Here is a 19,109-nt window from a genome sequence, read left to right on the forward strand (position 1 = left end):
CGGCTCTCTCCGTCCCTGTATAGACTATAGAGGCCTTAACCAGATCACGGTGAAGAATAAGTACCCCCTTCCGCTCATTCCGGAGTTATTTGATCGTCTGAGGGGGGCTAGAATCTTCACCAAACTGGACCTCCGTGGGGCGTACAACCTGGTTCGTATCCGTCAGGGGGATGAATGGAAGACGGCATTCAACACCCGGGACGGCCACTATGAATATCTGGTAATGCCCTTTGGCCTCTGTAATGCTCCTGCCGTCTTTCAAGAGTTGGTCAATGACATCTTTCGGGACCTTCTCTACTCCTGCGTAGTGGTGTACCTGGACGACATCTTGGTCTTCTCTCCGGATCTCCAGACTCACCGGAGGGATGTTCGTCAGGTCCTGCTCAGGCTCAGGCAGAACCATCTCTACGCTAAATATGAGAAGTGCCTCTTTGAGCAGACCTCGCTTCCGTTTCTGGGCTACATTATCTCTCAGACCGGCCTACAAATGGATCCTGAGAAACTGTCTGCCATCGAGAAATGGCCCCGACCAGAGGGGTTGAAGGCTATTCAACGGTTCCTGGGCTTCGCCAACTATTACCGCCTCTTCATCCCGCACTTCTCTTCCCGGACTGCCCCAATTTCCGCGCTCACCCGTAAGGGTACTAATCCCAAAGAGTGGCCGCCCGAAGCAGAGGAGGCCTTTCTTTCCCTAAAACAGGCCTTCTCTTCCGCCCCGATGCTGCATCGCCCGGACGGCAACAAGCAGTTCTTCCTGGAAGTTGACGCCTCCTCCTCTGGAGCCGGAGCGGTACTTACTCAAAAATCATCTTCCGGGAGAATGGTAACTTGTGGCTTCTTCTCCAAACTCTTCTCCTCTTCTGAGCGCAACTATTCCATAGGAGACCGAGAGTTATTGGCCATCAAGCTGGCGTTGGAGGAGTGGCGTTACCTACTCGAGGGGGCTCTTCATCCGGTAATAATTTACACTGACCACAAGAACTTGGCTTACCTCCAGCATGCCCAGAGACTTAACCCGCGCCAAGCCCGGTGGTCCTTGTTTTTTGCTCGCTTTGATTTTGTTCTTCATTTTCGCCCGGCTGACAAAAACGTCAAAGCAGACGCCTTGTCCCGATCCTTTCTGGTGTCCGATCTCGAGGAAGAACCTAAACATATCATCGATCCCGCCAGAGTAATGCAGGTGGCTCCCGTGAGTCTAAATCGTCTCCCTCCCGGTAAGACGTTTGTTTCAGTACCTGATCGGGAGAAGATCCTACACTGGGGCCATTCGTCTAAACTAGCTGGCCACGCCGGTCAGAAAAAGACCCTCCAGCTTATTGCCCGGCACTATTGGTGGCCTACCCTGCACAAGGACATAATAGACTTTGTTTCTGCCTGTGTGTCCTGCGCCCGCAACAAAGTCCCGAGACATCTGCCAGCCGGACGCCTCCTTCCGCTTCCTGTACCTGCTGCCCCCTGGCAGCATATAGCAATGGACTTTATAACTGATCTCCCCGTCTCTGCCGGTTGTACGGTCATTTGGGTGGTCGCTGACCGCTTTTCCAAGATGGCTCACTTTATTCCCCTGCCAGGCCTTCCGTCTGCACCCGAGCTGGCTAAAGACTTTATCCGCCACATCTTCCGTCTTCATGGCCTGCCCCTCCACATCGCGTCGGATCGTGGGGTACAGTTCACCTCACGTTTCTGGAGAGCCACTTGTAAACTACTAGACGTCACCCTGGACTTCTCTTCCGCTTACCACCCACAGTCCAATGGTCAAGTGGAGCGGATCAATCAGAACCTGACCAGTTACCTCCGGCACTTCGTTAATGCCCACCATTCTGACTGGGTGGATCTCCTACCATGGGCCGAGTTCTCTTATAATAATCACGAGAGCAAATCTTCCTCCAAATCCCCGGTTTTTGTAGTCTTTGGTCAGCATCCTCGGATTCCTTTTCCTGTCTCCACCTCTGTGGACAACCCGGCTGCGGAATCTCTCGTTAGCAAATTTTCCTCCATATGGGAGAGTACCCGGTCCGCACTCCTTCTGTCATCCGAGCGTATGAAAAGACACGCTGACAAAAAACGCCTGGATCCTCCACAATTTCGTCCAGGAGATAAAGTCTGGCTCTCATCTAAATATGTTCGACTCAAGATACCTTCTTACAAGTTAGGGCCTCGGTTCATCGGTCCTCTGGAGGTCATCAGTCAGATCAACCCGGTGGCCTATAAATTGAAACTCCCGGCCAACTTACGGATCCCTAACTCCTTCCATGTATCTCTCCTCAAACCCGTGGTGCTTAACTCTTTTTCCAAGTCTACAGGTACGCCTCCTGCTCCGGTTTCTGCTGAGGACGAGTTTGAGGTAGAGAACATTCTTGCCACCAAAAGGGTAAGAGGAAAGACCTTTTTTCTGGTAGATTGGAAGGGGTTTGGTCCTGAGGAGAGAACGTGGGAGCCCCGGGAGAACATCCATGCCCCTCTCATCCTAGCTAAATTTCTATCTGGCCTAAAAAAGGGGGGGCCTAAAGGGGGGGGTACTGTAGTGCCGGCGTCCCTGCCCTCTGCTAGGCAGGGACGCTGTTCCCCTCACCGCTCTGCTCCGTGCCCGGCGTCCCTCTCCCGCTCTGCTGGCAGCGCGCGCTCCTTCCCGGCCACTGTGCTTAGGGCGCGCGCGCGCGCCCTCCCTCCCTCTTAAAGGGGCCGCGCGCGCCGTCCTAAGGAGTCCCCGGCCAATGGCCGGAGGACTTTACCATATATAAGGCACCTCCTCCAAAATGGAGGTGCCCGAGCAATGTTGTTGCACCGTTCTACTCTGCTTCAGCCCTCAGGTCCCGTTGCCAGTTACCTGCCAGTTACCTGCCAGATTCCTGCCAGCTTGCTGTCCTAATCCTGCCTGATTTCCTGTTACCTGCCTGCCTGCCTGAGGTCCGACGGTCTGCCTTACAACTCCGGTCAGTCTGTCTAAGGACCAACTTGCCTGCTCACCTGGGAGCGCACATCAGATACCTGCCTGCTTGCCTGAGGTCCGACGGTCTGCCTTACAACTCCGGTCAGTCTGTCTATGGACCAGCTTGCCCGCTCACCTGGGAGCGCTTCTCCGCTACCTGCCTGCTTGCCTGCCCGGAGGCTCCGCTGTCACGTTCTGTGACCACCAGCTATTCCAGACTCTTGCCCGCTCACCTGGGAGCGCTTCTCCACTACCTGCCTGCTTGCCTGCCCGGGGGTTCCGCTGTCACGTGCTGGGACCACCAGCTATTCCAGAGACTCTTGCCCGCTCACCTGGGAGCGCTTCTCCGCTACCTGCCTGCTTGCCTACCTGGAGGCTCCGCCGTCATGTGCTGTGACCACCTGCTATTCCAGAGACTCTCGCTTGCTCACCTGGGAGCACACATCCTCCATCTGCCTTGCTAGCCTACCTGGAGGTTCAGCCATCACAGGTCGTACCTACCCTTTACCTAGAGACTGCCCCGGTCACTTGCCGTGACCTCCAGCCCGTTCTTCCAGAGACTGCCCCGGTCACTTGCCGTGACCTCCAGCCCGTTCTTCCAGAGACTGCCCTGATCACTTGCCGTGACCTCCTGCCCGTACACCCAGAGACTGTCCCGGTCACCTGCTGTGACTGCCTGCCTGGTCGCCACCCGCTCCCTTACAAGGACCGCTTCCTTGTATAGTAGCCCAGAGGTTCCGCCTCCCAGACCCGTTACACAGTGCTGATTAGTGTTGCCTGCTGCGAGTGGCTGAGCAAATTGGATTGCACTCAGATTTCCGCGGACTCAGACAATGGAGAAGAAATTTTGTTCTCCGTCTTCTCCTCACCTGTCCTGCGATTCTCTCAAGCGAGATGATCTGATAAGCCGACTCTCTGATAAAACTCTGATCACAGTTTGATCCGAGTGTCATTTACATTATCGGCCCGATTCTCTCGCATGAGATAATCTACGCTCGTAGACCCCGGCCTAAGAAAGAGCCTCTGATTTCAGTCTTTGCTTTTTTTGGCTACAGAAGGTCTGGTGATCTGGCGATGTCAAAAGCGCTGCACGCAGGTGAATCCACATGTGTTCATTGAACCATGCGGATTCACCGCAATCAATACATTGCACTGATCTCATTTCTGTTGCTGAGACTAGCGACTCCACAAGAGAAATTGACATGCTGTGGTCTGGAAAGACGCGCTGCATGTCCGTGTCCGCAGGTGATCCGCAGGTGCACGGGGATGCATAGTGGGCATGAGATTTCTTGAAATCCCATCCACTTTGCTTGTAATGTAGAACGCTGCAGTTTGCACGCAGGGCAAGTGCGCTACATCCAATCTACAGAGCTTACTGATCGTGTGCACATACCCTTATAGGTTTGGGCACTTTTTGGAGACTCCTCAGGATGTGTGTCACATTGCAGCAGCGCAAGGACCCGACGTCTCGTTCCGTGCGTTTTTATAGGTCCTCACATAGAAGAGATTCATTGAACCAAAGTAGAAACACGAGTACGAGAGCATCATGTTTTAGTATGAATGATTGTTCCTTGTCTCTTTTTCTATTAGAGGCGTTGTTACCCTATGTTATAAGGAGCTCTGCAAACCCATAGACGACTATATTATATGCAAATACAAATATAGACGGTTAAAAACCAAATAATGACAAACGGTATACAAATACAATACAAGATACCATCAGAAGCAATTAATTATATTGTAAAACTTAAAATACGGGACAATATGGACAATATAATAATAGAGAGGGACGGAAAGTCAGCTTCACTAATCTTAATACTTCCACGGCCTCTTCTACATCTTATTACTATTCTATGGAAGATTTGTCTGAGGATTCCATTACATACACCAAAGCTCAATCCAACAAACGTAGGAAAACTAGAAACTATTTTTCTGCTCCAAAAAACGACATAAACGAGCTGGGGAAGGGGGGGGGGGGGACATGGAAAGAAGGTATCCACAACGCAGCAGAAATCATTATTAGGGTGACTGATCTGGAGTCGGCCAAGTTACATCCTTTCTACTGCACAAATGTCTTTGCTAGCCAAGGGTTTGGGATTTTCTCCTACATTGAAATTTTACATTTTTAAAATCTTGTCAGATATCAAAACATTTTCAAGGAATCTTACCGTTAAATGTCATTTTCTCCAGCAAACCCAGGAGGAGAATTCCCATTCTGTGTGCTCCCATCACTCCTATGGGGATATGTCTTCAGTAAATAACATTTTTTCCTTTCTAGAATTACAACATCTGATGACATTAAGAGACTTAGAGTCTAAGTCACACGTTGCGACTGATTCCCTGAATGATCTTCTTACCCTACGCAATGCTTATTTTTACCCGATCCAATCAAGACCTTGTACTTTGTATCAATTTCAGGAACTTATTGAAAAGGACCCTCTTCTGTTGGATCAAAATAGTCACATTTTGAATGATAATCTTACGTCATCAGAGAGAATAGCATTAATGGAACTGAATAAACCTGACGATCTCTTGATCAGACCTGCAGATAAGGAGGGGGTGATAGTTATCCTTAATGCTTCGTTGTATTAGTGAGAAAATATGTCAATTCTAAAGTATGAAAATTCTTATGCCTACCTACATACTGACCCAACAGTGAGAATATTCCAAAATATTAATGGAAAGTGTCTCTATGGGAGCTATTGACACATTGAACATCTATTTAATAATTACCCTGTAGTGCCTATTTATCATGCTCTGCCCAAAATCCACAAATTGATTTTTCCTCCCCCGTTTAGACCAATCATTGCGGGTATTGGGAGTTTAGGAGAAAGATTAGGGGAATGGGTGGATTTCTATCTCCAACCACTTGTTAAAACTATACCAGGTTTTATTAGAGACACAAAAATGCTCATTACTTCTCTATATAAATTCCCCTGGCATTCTGATTCCTAATAGCTTAGTTGTGATGTGGTTCATTTGTATCCGTCTATCCCCCAGAACACAGCTATTTCCAGTTTGAGATTTTTTCTTAACAAATATAGCACATATCAGAATGAAATTCAGGAGTTTATATTGATGTCAGTATCTCTTTTACTCTCCCATAATTATTTCTCCTTTAATAGTAGATTTTTTTCTTCAAACAAGGGGAGTTAGTATTGGGGGCACATTTCCCCTTCTTTGGGAAGAGGAGTGCATTTTTCTAATGTCAATACATATGGTCATCTGATTGGATTTTACGGCCGCTATGTAGATGATTTGATCGTCATTTGGAAAGGTTCTATTGGAGAGGCAAAGGAATTTGTTTCGTTCATAAGTAATAATGAATTCAATCTGTCTTTTACATATACATTGTCTTTAACTGATATTCATTATTTAGATATTACCTTATCAGGTAACGTTCACACTCAGAGAATTGACATTTATCCGTATAGAAAACCCTCAGATAGTAATTTTAGAAGTTAGCTCATGTCACCCTCCCCATGTAATTAAGAAAATCCCTGTTGGAGAACTTATCAGAACTAAAAGGAACTGTTCAGCAAATGAACATTTTGTTAGAGAATCAGATAAAGTTGTTAAAAGATTGAGGAATAGGGGTTACACAGACCGCAATGTAATCAGAGCAGTGAATAGTGTGGGCAAAATGGACAGGAAAGATCTTTTACAAGAACGTAAGAAAATAGTCCAAAATAACAGTACTATTTCTTTTACTACACAATATAGCCCACAGTTTTCTGACATCATGAATATAATTAGGAAATACTTACCCATCCTGAACGATGACAGCAAATTGGATATCAGATATATAGCGAAAAGGACTCCGACACTTGCTAACATCCTTTCACCGAGTTATTTCCAAACAGATCAACAAAATACATCATCTACTTGGCTTTCCCTAAAAGGGTTCTACAAATGTGGACACAATCCTTGTAAAACTTGTCTTTATGCTGACAATAAGTAAATGAAATTTCAGTCGAAGGTTACCAAACAGGAATTTAATATACAAAATGTCATTAATTGTAATACAACAGGTGTCATCTACCTGGTGGAGTGTACGGAGTGTGCCGTCCAGTATGTGGGCTGTACAACGGGACTCCTTAAGGAAAGAATAAGAAGACATCTATCAGATGCTGTTAATCCGGCAGCTTGTAATATTTCAGCTGTTTCAAAACCTTTTTCTTCTGTCCACAAAAGAGATCTCAGTTCATTAAAAATTTCAGGTATAGAGAAGGTGTTTAGACCCATAGGGGAGGTGATTTACAAAGGAAGATTCTTAACTGGGAACGTTTTTGGACATTTAAACTACATACTAGAGTACCCCATGGTTTAAATACACAACAAGATTTCATTTTACAATAGAATTCATTTCTTCTGATGCTATCATCTTGTATTGTATTTGTATATTGTTTGTCATTATTTGTTTTTTATCCTTTTATATTCATGTTTGCATCTAATATAGTCGTCTATGGGTTTGCAGAGCTCCTTATAACATAGGGTTAATCTTCATGTGCATTGGATTGATTTACCCAAATCTACCCTTTTTTCTCTGTGTGAACATATATAAGGGAGCCTCTTGAACCCTATACACGTACCATGATTAGGGCTTATTCCTGAAACACGTCAGTTTGCTTCTTTTTGGATTTCTGGTGGTGTCCAACATGTTTTAAACAACTCTGACTTGGATTAATAAAGCTTATTTTTCTATTTTTACAATTATTTTTCTTGGATGATCCATTTCTTATTGCTCTGTTTGTTTCCCATGTCCCAGACTAGGATGACTCTGGGCGATCAACTAAAGTGAAACAAGGTGTTGCAATAACGTGGTGAGCTGACTATTCCTGTCCTATTCCCCTCTATTCACAGTTGCATCCAAATAACCTGTTCACAAAATCAAACTATGTTATTGGGAGAGAAGGGGTTAAACAGGCAGTTTTGGTGACATCACAAAGCACATAAGCACCATAGACATCATATGACATCACAATTGGTATAGAATGTACAAAGTGCAACACCTGAGCCATCTTGTTTCATTAGAGCCAGACAGCTTTATGGGAACAAGTCCAGGTAGGGAAGTCTTCACTTATGACCTCACTCACACATTGTATAGATGGGGGGGTTATTGGTGGGATTCAGAACTGCATCATTAACCTGAAAATCTCAGCAGAAAGCGCTGGATCATGTGTCCTGTGCTGTGATTGTTTAATGATTCTATGATTTAAAAAAAAAGTGTTATTGACCAGATTCCAAGGACAATCTGCCCAATTGGATACTTTAGTAAGCCAGTGTGAGCCCGGCCTAACAGGGGTTACCAATCTGGACAACCCTTTCCCTAAATGAGGACTTGCTGGCGATCAACTGATCATCTGTCACTGGTCTTGAAGACCCTCAGCAATCAGCTGGTTTTGCTTTCTATAACACCCTTGTGCTCTAATAAAAGCATATAGAAAGGGGTGGGCCAGCTGAGACAACTCCATTTGGTTCCCTTTTTGGCTAGCTTTGCCATTAATGTTGTAAAAATATAGCGTTTTCAGAACATAAATGTAATTGCAGATTGCTCCAGTTCTCCATTGTCAGCTCTCTTGTTCCTGTTGGATCAGAGGAGACCGGGAACCGATGGTTCATTGTGATCAGGAATTGCAGTATGGCGGCCTGTGTTTTCCTTTAGTTCATAGAGCAGTATGTGATACAGATTAGAATAAACGGGTGGAAATATCATAGATATCACATGGTACAGAAAGTATAAAGTTCTAATTCTGAACCATCTTGTGTCCAGGTAGCTAGCTGTTCACTTAAAGAGGTTGTCCACTACTATATAAAATGCCTCCAATGTGTTTAAACTGTGGAGAGAAGTGTTTTTGTAAATACCTTGCTTGTTCTTTATTGCCTGTGAGTGGCGCTATTGCTGACCGCTCAAAGGCATCATGTGACCCCTGGCTGCAGCCTCCTCTGATATGTCACGTCAAGTCGGGAGTGACCCAGTGACGCTCTCCCCCTGATTGATGGGCTGTGGGTGGGGTTACCCCACACGTCACAGCTCAGCATCCACAGTGCACTTTCCCTCTCCTGCTTTCATTGGGAAAACGTGCGGTGGATGCTGGGCTGTGACGTGCGGTAAACCCCACCCACAGCCCATCAATCAGCGGGGGCCGCGTCACTGGGTGACCCTCGGTCACGTGATGCCTGTGAGCGGTCAGCAATAGCGCCACTCACAGGCAATAAAGAACAAGCACGGTGTTCACAAAAACACTTCTCTCCACAGTTTAACACCTTAAGGACCCTGGGATTTTCCGTTTTTGCATTTTCGTTTTTTGCTCCCCTTGTTCCCAGAGCCATAGCGTTTTTATTTTTTGGTCAATATGGCCGTGTGAGGGCTTATTTTTTTGCAGGACGAGTTGTACTTTTGAACGACATTACTGGTTTTACCATATCGTGTACGGGAAAAAATTCCAAGTGCGGTGAAATTGCAAAAAAAAAGTGCAATACCACAGATGTTTTTTTTTAAGTTTTTTTACCACGTTCACTGAATGCTAAAACTGACCTGCCATTCTTATTCTCCAGGTCATCATGAGTTCATAGACACCAAACATGTATAGGTTCTTTTTTACTTAAGTGGTGAAAATAAAATCCAAAGTTTGCTAAAAAAAAAAAAATGGTGCCATTTTCCAAGACCCGTAGCGTCTCCATTTTTCGGGATCTGGGGCCGGGAGAGAGCTTATTTATTACGTGCCAAGCTGAAGTTTTTATTCATACCATTTTGGTGTAGATCTGATGTTTTGATCGCCCGTTATTGCATTTTATTGCAATGTTGCGGCGACCAAAAAACCTAATTCTGGCGTTTAGAATTTTTTTTCTCGTTACGCCGTTTACCAATCGGATTAATTCTTTTTTTATATTGATAGATCAGGTGATTCTGAACGCGGCGATACCAAATATGTGTATGTGGTTTTTTTTAAATTATTTTATTTTGAATGGGGCAAAAGGGGGGTGATTTAAACTTTTATATTTTTTTTATTTTTTTTATATTTTGAAAAACATTTTTTTTACACTTTTTGCTTGCTTCTATAGTCTCCATAGGAGACTAGAAGCAGCACTTGTCTGATCGTCTCTGCTACACAGAGGTGATGAGCATATCACCTCTGTGTAGCAGAAATGGTCCTGTGCTATGAGCGCCGACCACTAGGTGGCGCTCATAGCGATCAGTACATGACAACCACTGGGGTCTGCTGCAAACCCAGGGTTGTCATGACCACCCATTGGTGACCCGTGATCACGTGAAGGGGTCACCAATGGGCAGGGTAAGTGACGCGCTTCCGGCGCGGCGCTGTTAGATTCCGCTGTCAGAGATTGACAGCGGCATTTAACATGTTAACAGCTGCGGGTGGATCATGATTCCACCCGCGTGGCTGTTGCGGGCACATGTCAGCTGTGATAATCAGCTGACATCTGCCCGGTTCAGTGTGGGCTCAGCGTCGGAGCACGCGCTGAACAGGAGTAACAGCCTGGTGCGTACTATTACAGGGTTAAATACATTGGGGGCATTTTATATAGTAGTGGACAACCTCTTTAACACTAAGGCCCCATTCACACATTATGTAGCTGTGGGGTGTTTGTGGTGAAGTTTAGACCTGCGCCATTTACCCCTAAAAAATCTCAGCAAACATCTGTGAGTGACAAGTTCTCTCTTGTGTATCAGGATGATTCCTTAAATAGGACCTATCATTTAATCCTCTTTTTTGTAATGATAGGTGTTATGTCTCATCTAGTTCAGATGAGCAGCTGTAATGAAGCACGGACAGATGACGGTGGCGCAGCAGGATGGCCGAGCAGAAACAACTGAGAACGCAGTAGCTTGATGGCAGCAGGAGGACCAGAACTGGAACCAGATATCATGAGCAGAATTGAAGCAATTGGCATAATAGAGTTACAGACTCTGATCAGACTCTGATCAGAGTTTGATCAGAGTGGCATTAGTTTTTCTCGGATGTGGAGAGGGAATAAAAAGGTTCTCCACCTTCTCCATTCTGTCAGTCTGTAAAAATCAGACCTCACTCAGAAGTCATCCAAGTGTGGTCCAATTTTTTCTCAGATCCATAGACTTGCATTGCCGATTTTGATCCGACACTGGGATCAATATCGGACTTGTCTCCGATCAAAGTCTGATCACAGTCTGTAACTCTATTATATTATATATATATACAGTATATATATACCATATTTTGTGGAATATAAGATACACTGGACCATAAGACGCACCTCAAATTTTGGGGTGGGGAATAGGGAAATTTTTTTTTTTAAATAAAATGGTGGTGCGTCTTATAGTCCATTTTAATGGTAGCTTACCGGTGGGGTGGCGGTGGTGGAACGGGGTCACAGAAGGCACGGTCACTGCTTCAGGAAGCCGGCGGCAGGAATGGGATGATGCTGTGGGCCCTGGGCTGTCTTAAGATGTCGGCGCTAGAGAGCGGAGTCCCCTTTCCCATTGATTTCCCTGTGATGGGCTTCAAGAAAATGGCCGCTGGAGGCGGTGCATGCGCAGATTGAGATCTCAAAAGACGTCTCCTGAGAACTCAGTCTGCGGATGCTCCACCTTCGGTGTCCATTTTCTTGAAGCCCACCGCAGGGAAATCAATGGGAAAGGGGACTCCGCTCACCGGCGCCAAAATTTTAAGAGAGCCCAGGGTTCTCCCAAATTTGGAAGAAAGCGTCAAGCTTGTGCTTTTAACTCCGGCCTTGCATAGATGTTTAGAAGCCTTGTGGTGTGTTACATTACCCGATGTGCGGTTTATTCCCACTGGTAAACTCGGCTCCAGATGTTCAGTGAACGATCTGTAAGAAATCATTCAGTGTGCAATATTCTCGGCACCACATGTCCTATTTACACAGGATGATGTGCCGCCAAGAACTAATCTGAGCTGCCTGGCTCCACCCTCCCAATATATATCCCTAACGGGCTCCCTCTGCTGGTCTGAGGTGGTAGGGTGGAGGTGTGTGAATGTGTGAGGGCCTCTTGTGGAGAAGTCCATCCATGCACCCTTGTGGGTTCTGTGGCACCAATGCGCAGCAGGGCGCCACACATGTATAATAATAATAATCATTTTACTTATATAGTGACAACATATTCCGCCGCACTTTACAATTAAGTGGGGACATGTACAGACAATAAATTCAATACAAGGTAAGACAGTTTACAGTGTTACATTAGGAGTGAGGACCCTGCTCGCAAACTTACATTCTACAAGTATATTGTATGTTAGATTGTAAACTAGGAGCAGGGTGTAGATTGGTTATAGGAAGTTTCGCCCCCAGCAGTTCGCCCCAAGCAATTTGCCCCCAGCAGTTCGCCCCTAGGTACATATCGCCCCTATCATTTCACCTCCAGTAAGATTTGTCCCCGCACATTTCGCCCCCGCATGTTTCGCCCCCGGACGTTTCGAACTGGGGGCGAGATGTGCGGGGGCAAAACATCCTGGGGGCCAAATGCTGGGGATGAAATGTTCGGGGGCGAAACATCCAATTCCCGTATATTGTATATTAGTCTGTAAGTTCTCAGCAGTATGTATATTGTATATTAGATTGTAAGCTCCTACTGTAGGAGCAGGGTGTATATTGTATATTAGTCTGTAAGTTCTCAGCAGTATGTATATTGTATATTAGTCTGTAAGCTTCTAGGAGCAGTCGTGTATATTAGTCTGTAAGCTCTCAGCAGTATGTATATTGTATATTAGATTGTAAGCTCCTACTGTAGGAGCAGGGTGTATATTGTATATTAGTCTGTAAGTTCTCAGCAGTATGTATATTGTATATTAGATTGTAAGCTTCTAGGAGCAGTCGTGTAATTAGTCTGTAAGCTCTCAGCAGTATGTATATTGTATATTAGATTGTAAGCTCCTACTGTAGGAGCAGGGTGTATATTGTATATTAGTCTGTAAGTTCTCAGCAGTATGTATATTGTATATTAGATTGTAAGCTCCTAGGAGCAGGGTGTATATTAGTCTGTAAGCTCTCAGCAGTATGTATATTGTATATTAGATTGTAAACTCCTACTGTAGGAGCAGGGTGTATATTAGTCTGTAAGCTTCTAGGAGCAGGGTGTATATTAGTCTGTAAGCTCTCAGCAGTATGTATATTGTATATTAGATTGTAAGCTCCTACTGTAGGAGCAGGGTGTATATTGTATATTAGTCTGTAAGTTCTCAGCAGTATGTATATTGTATATTAGATTGTAAGCTCCTAGGAGCAGGGTGTATATTAGTCTGTAAGCTCTCAGCAGTATGTATATTGTATATTAGATTGTAAGCTCCTACTGTAGGAGCAGGGTGTATATTAGTCTGTAAGCTTCTAGGAGCAGGGTGTATATTAGTCTGTAAGCTCTCAGCAGTATGTATATTGTATATTAGTCTGTAAGCTTCTAGGAGCAGTCGTGTATATTAGTCTGTAAGCTCTCAGCAGTATGTATATTGTATATTAGTCTGTAAGCTTCTAGGAGCAGGGTGTATATTAGTCTGTAAGCTCTCAGCAGTATGTATATTGTATATTAGTCTGTAAGCTTCTAGGAGCAGTCGTGTAAATTAGTCTGTAAGCTCTCAGCAGTATGTATATTGTATATTAGTCTGTAAGCTCCTAGGAGCAGGGTGTATATTAGTCTGTAAGCTCTCAGCAGTATGTATATTGTATACTAGATTGTAAGCTCCTACTGTAGGAGCAGGGTGTATATTAGTCTGTAAGCTTCTAGGAGCAGGGTGTATATTAGTCTGTAAGCTGTCAGCAGTATGTATATTGTATATTAGATTGTAAGCTCCTAGGAGCAGGGTGTATATTAGTCTGTAAGCTCTCAGCAGTATGTATATTGTATACTAGATTGTAAGCTCCTACTGTAGGAGCAGGGTGTATATTAGTCTGTAAGCTTCTAGGAGCAGGGTGTATATTAGTCTGTAAGCTCTCAGCAGTATGTATATTGTATATTAGATTGTAAGCTCCTAGGAGCAGGGTGTATATTAGTCTGTAAGCTCTCAGCAGTATGTATATTGTATATTAGATTGTAAGCTCCTACTGTAGGAGCAGGGTGTATATTGTATATTAGATTGTAAGCTCCTCTTGAGCAGGGTGTACTTATCTTTTCATTTCCAAATCAGCTCTGCTGAGCATATAATACATGCAGATATACAGCAATATGCAGCAGGACAGACGTGATCCAGGGAAATATCCGATCGCCACATGGGGTCAGGAAGGAATTTTTTCCCCCCCTGAGGCAGGACTCTCCGGGGGGTTTCTTCGCCTTCCTCTGGATCTTTGGGTCCAGTGGCTCTCAGCCGGTCCTCAATGACCACAGCTAGTTCTGTACTCCCTAATGGGGCCTGACCTGAGAGTCATTGTGATCATGGTTTAATTTCTTAAAAGGCCGGTAATATTTTTATTACAATGTTGCTTATTGCTATTCCAATAAATGATAAAAAGAAAGGAAAGAAAAGTGTCATGTGAGTTTTTTTGTCTTGACAATTTTTTTTACACAGTTACAATAACGGGAGTGATCATTACTATCTTCAATGCTCCACAAGTTGAACTAGGAATTATGGGGGGCGCCATTTACAGAAGGCAGACCACATATTCCTGTATCTCCACCCATTGTGGTATCATAATGTCAACTCCTGTCCCAAGTTACATTGCAAGTGTTATGGGGGCCAATCTCTGTGATGGGGGAAGGGCAGTAAAATAGTGTATGTCCTACACAACAAACTACCTGATAGAAGACTGAAGACCGGGATACAGAGCCGCCGAATACAAGAGACACAAGCAGTGTTGGGCTGGGGTGCCAAGGGTCCACCAGTAACTAACTCCAGGGCCCCACTTTTCAGCTACATGTAAATGTGACATTATCCTCAATCACAAATGTATATAACAATGAACTGGGTAGATTGTTACATGAATAAGATGCTGCCTTTGTCTGTACATACATAGTGAGCAAAGTATATTGTGCCAAGTACTGCTCATATAAGAGGGTGGTGGCCCACCGGAGGATTCTCCTGTTCTCCTGTGGGCCAGGCCAAGCCTGCATATGTATATTAGGTTTCAAATAGTTGGTATTACGCTGTGATCATTGGTGGCGGTGGTGATAATCACCTATTCATGTCGTAAAAGAACACAGCACTCCTGTGTATAGGTGCACAAGTAGGAGCCCAATCTGTAGCAATATATGTAGAAACAACTTTGGACTCAAAAATATAATTTCAAGGTGATTTAATCGAGAGTTGCAATTCACAATGAGAACATAACGTTTCGGTCTGTGCCTAGAAATTCCTCAGATGCACGGATTGCCACCAGATAATAAGAGTAAAAGGTTGCTTATGGAAGGCTTTAGTAGCATACAGGGCAGTAGAGTAGTGGAGAACCCACTATACGTGTGGCTCCTTTGGAAGCCATACCAAGAGTGCACCAAATACCCCTCATTTGCATTTTTATTAATAGTAATTTTTTTAGGCACTGTACTACTAAAATGTAGCATACAAGTGTAAATTAGCCAAGAGGCCAAAAGTGGTAGTCATGACTGAGCTGCTGTCTGGTTACACTATGGCACTTTACAGGAAAACAGTGTCCCAGTGCATCACACTCACTTTTTGGCCGCAGGCCTCCACTGTCTCCAGGTCTCCATCCTCAGAGGCCGCCGCACACAATTCAGGATACACCAAGTTCATTGCAACAAGCAAACATTTACTGGTCAGTACAAGTTCACCAGGTTATAACATGTGGGATAGGGCACAGCATTTCATGTTTCTTATTTCCTTAGTACAACTCAACTTCAGCCCTACCACTCATTCGTCCTGGACTATCCCCAAGTCCGCTAACTCCATCAACCTCAGGAATTTCCTGTACACTTCAGCAGTGCACCCGGGACCGGCCACCTGCCCTCGAAGTGATTCCATGTCCACCAACCTCGAGATGCCAGAACAGAAGACCGGGCACTCCCCTAGGCTCCAGACGTTGCAGGAACGCCCACAAGGCATATCAGTACTGCCTCCACTGCCTCAAGCAATTGGTACATGTTGGCCCTAGAAGCCCACTGCACCTGAACTTGGTACTTCCCTACCCAGATCAGAAGGGAAGTGCCCCTTTTTAGTAAGACTAGTTCCCACCCACTGGGCTAGTTCTATAAATTAACTATTCCCTATCCTATAGACTAAACCTATTGTCCTTATCTTATGTCCTATACCGTAGCTAAGCCAGTTAATTACTGTATATGAACAGTACTTGTACTATCCAAGTCTAATCCTGTACTTACCCTGCACTATGCACTACTCACATTGAACATTAACACTTTACATTATTTATTTATTTATTTATTTTACTCACTTATATAGCGCCATTAATTCCACAGCGCTTTGCAAGCATTATCGACTCTGTCCCCATTGGGGCTCACAATCTAAATTCCCTATCAGTATGTCTTTGGAGTGTGGGAGGAAACCGGAGAACCTGGAGGAAACCCACGCAAACACCAGGGAGAACATACAAACTCCTCGCAGATGTTGTCCTTGGTGGGATTTGAACCCAGGACCCTAGCGCTGCAAACCATGCTGCCCTTATACACTGTACATTACCATCACATAATATAAAAGACGCACATCACAATTTACATTATAGGTAAAACACATGACACTGTACACATAGCGCAACTGTTGTCTTTAGAGGTAGGAACACAGCAGAGCAGTCCATCACTCTTACACAAGTATGATTTTTATATATATAAACAGAGAAAATCAGCTCACCTGAACGGCTTGAGGTGCTTCCAAAATTCCAAAATGTATTAAAGGGGTATTCCCATCTCCAAGATCCTATCCCAATATGTAGTAGGTGTAATAATAAGAATATTAGCAAATATCTCCAATTAGAAATGCAGTATAGTATTTTTGATTTGCTATGCCACTTACCTCATGTGCAGGCAATACAGGACCTTAGGTATCCACGGTTACAACCACTAGCAGCTAGCTAACTAACTGTCACTATATCAGTGGACGTTACCATGGATACCTAAGGTCCTGCAATGCCTGCACATCAGGAAAGAGACATAGCGAATCAAAAATACTATACTACATTTCTAATTGGAGGTATTTGCTAATATTATTATTATTACACCTACTACATATTGGCATAGGATCTTGGAGATGGGAATACCCCTTTAAATTAAAAAAGTAGCTTCACACAATTAAAAAGAGCTCCATGGCATACAAGGTAATCTCACATAGCAGAGCAAAGCGAACGCGTTTTAACTTTTTAATTGTGTGAAGCTACTTTTTTAATTTAATACCTTTTGGAATTTTGGAAGCTGGATTTTTTCTCTTTTTTTTGTTCCTAATCCTCTATATCACTGTATAACTAGTTTCATTTGATTTCCTTTAAACATATTATTCACACCATCACAACAAGAAGAATAGTACATCTGGAATACTTAAGAGTTTATCCCATTTCAGACATTTATGGCAAATTGAAAGGATCTTCCATATAGTGTATGTCCAATTAATGTTGGAAAGAATGAGGACCCAGCGGTGGCTTCCAGAGAAGGATCTGTGACAGTGCATGTGCATCTCTCTCCATTCATTTCTATAGGAACTCCAAAAATGTCTGAATGACCTTTTTGTGTGGAACATAGATTATATATCCCATCAATATGCCATAAATGTCCCAGAAAAGACAAACTCTCTAATGAAACAATCAAGGACAGACATACACTTGTACTTTAGGAAAAAAGAGGAATGTATCCAGCACATCTATTTTTAATAACCAGCCAAGGGAAAGCAGACAGCTATGAATTGGTCTTATGCTGAGAAGGGCCTAATAGCCATGGAGCTTCCCAGCCTATTAATATCAACCCCAGCTGTATACTTTGCCTTTGCTGGTTATTAAAAATGGGGGGACCCTAATAAAAGATGACATGGAGTCACCCCTCAGAACTACGCTCCATAGGTTGCAGTAGAGAATTACTGGACATTGTTGGAACCACAATGGATTACGTCGGAGCTGCATCTAATGGATGCACCATTTTTGGGGCGACTGAGGGCTGGAAAGGGAAAATATCCATGGACCTTCCCAGCTTATTAATATCAGCCTCCAGCTATCAGCTTTGCCTTAGCTGGTTATTAAAAATATTGGGGACCCCACAATTTTTTTAAGGGTCTCCCCATTTTTAATAACTGGCAAAGCAGATAGCTGGGGGCTAATATTAATAGGCTGGGAAAGTCCATGGATATTGGCCCCTTCCCAGCATAATAAGACCAGCTCACAGCTTTCTGCTTTCCCTTGGCTGGTTATTAAAAATAAGGTGGACCCAATGCCGTTTTTTTAATTTATTTATTAACCAATACAGTAAACTACACACTGCTCCTCTCCTCCACTTGTATCACTTTTATATTTTTTTTATTCTATGTAATTTTAGGTAATATCCCTATCCATATTTGTTTGCAGGGCAAATGTCCTGCTCTTACCCCCATTGTGCTTCCTTTTTCAGCCCCCTAGTCCCTACTACGACCATTTTACAGCCATTTTAAAGTACCAAAGTTCAGGGCGGACCCTAAACCCAGACTCATCACTAAACCTATGTATAGTGAAATAACCGCTGTCACGACTGCGAGGTCTGCGAGGTCTATTTTCCTGCTAGTGTTGACAGGAAAAATGCTGCACACATTATGTGCATTTCTTATGCACTCATTTGAAAAGGTAAAAAATGCAGCAAAAACACTGCAAGAATTGACACGCTGCGGTTTTTAAAAAAATGGCTCAATAATGCAATGAAAGAGAAAACAGGGTGAATGACATGTTAGAAGCTTCATTTATTTTGCTGCTATTGTAAAATGCTCTCTCACATATACAGGTATTTGACGTCTGCTCACACATTATGGATGAGTTACGTTAGTAAAGACAAGGCTCAGAGAGGGCGATAATTGATCAACATAAACATATACATTTTATGCTGGGCATAAGTGCTCATCTGCAGCTATGGCCGGTCTACATTCACTTTGCACTGACAGCATCACGTATACCAGCACTGCGCCTACACCCCGTAACCTTATAGGAGCCCAACACATTACAGCACTTTACAGGACCCCCAGTTACTCAAGGGATGCTTACACTTCACACCGTGCTTACGTGACAAATATAGGCTGAGGATTATTTATCAGGGGTGGTCTATTACAGC

Source organism: Phyllobates terribilis, unplaced genomic scaffold (assembly GCF_046119375.1).
Source record: "Phyllobates terribilis strain yellow unplaced genomic scaffold, ASM4611937v1 Scaffold_12__6_contigs__length_324123572, whole genome shotgun sequence".
Classification (NCBI taxonomy): domain Eukaryota; kingdom Metazoa; phylum Chordata; class Amphibia; order Anura; family Dendrobatidae; genus Phyllobates; species Phyllobates terribilis.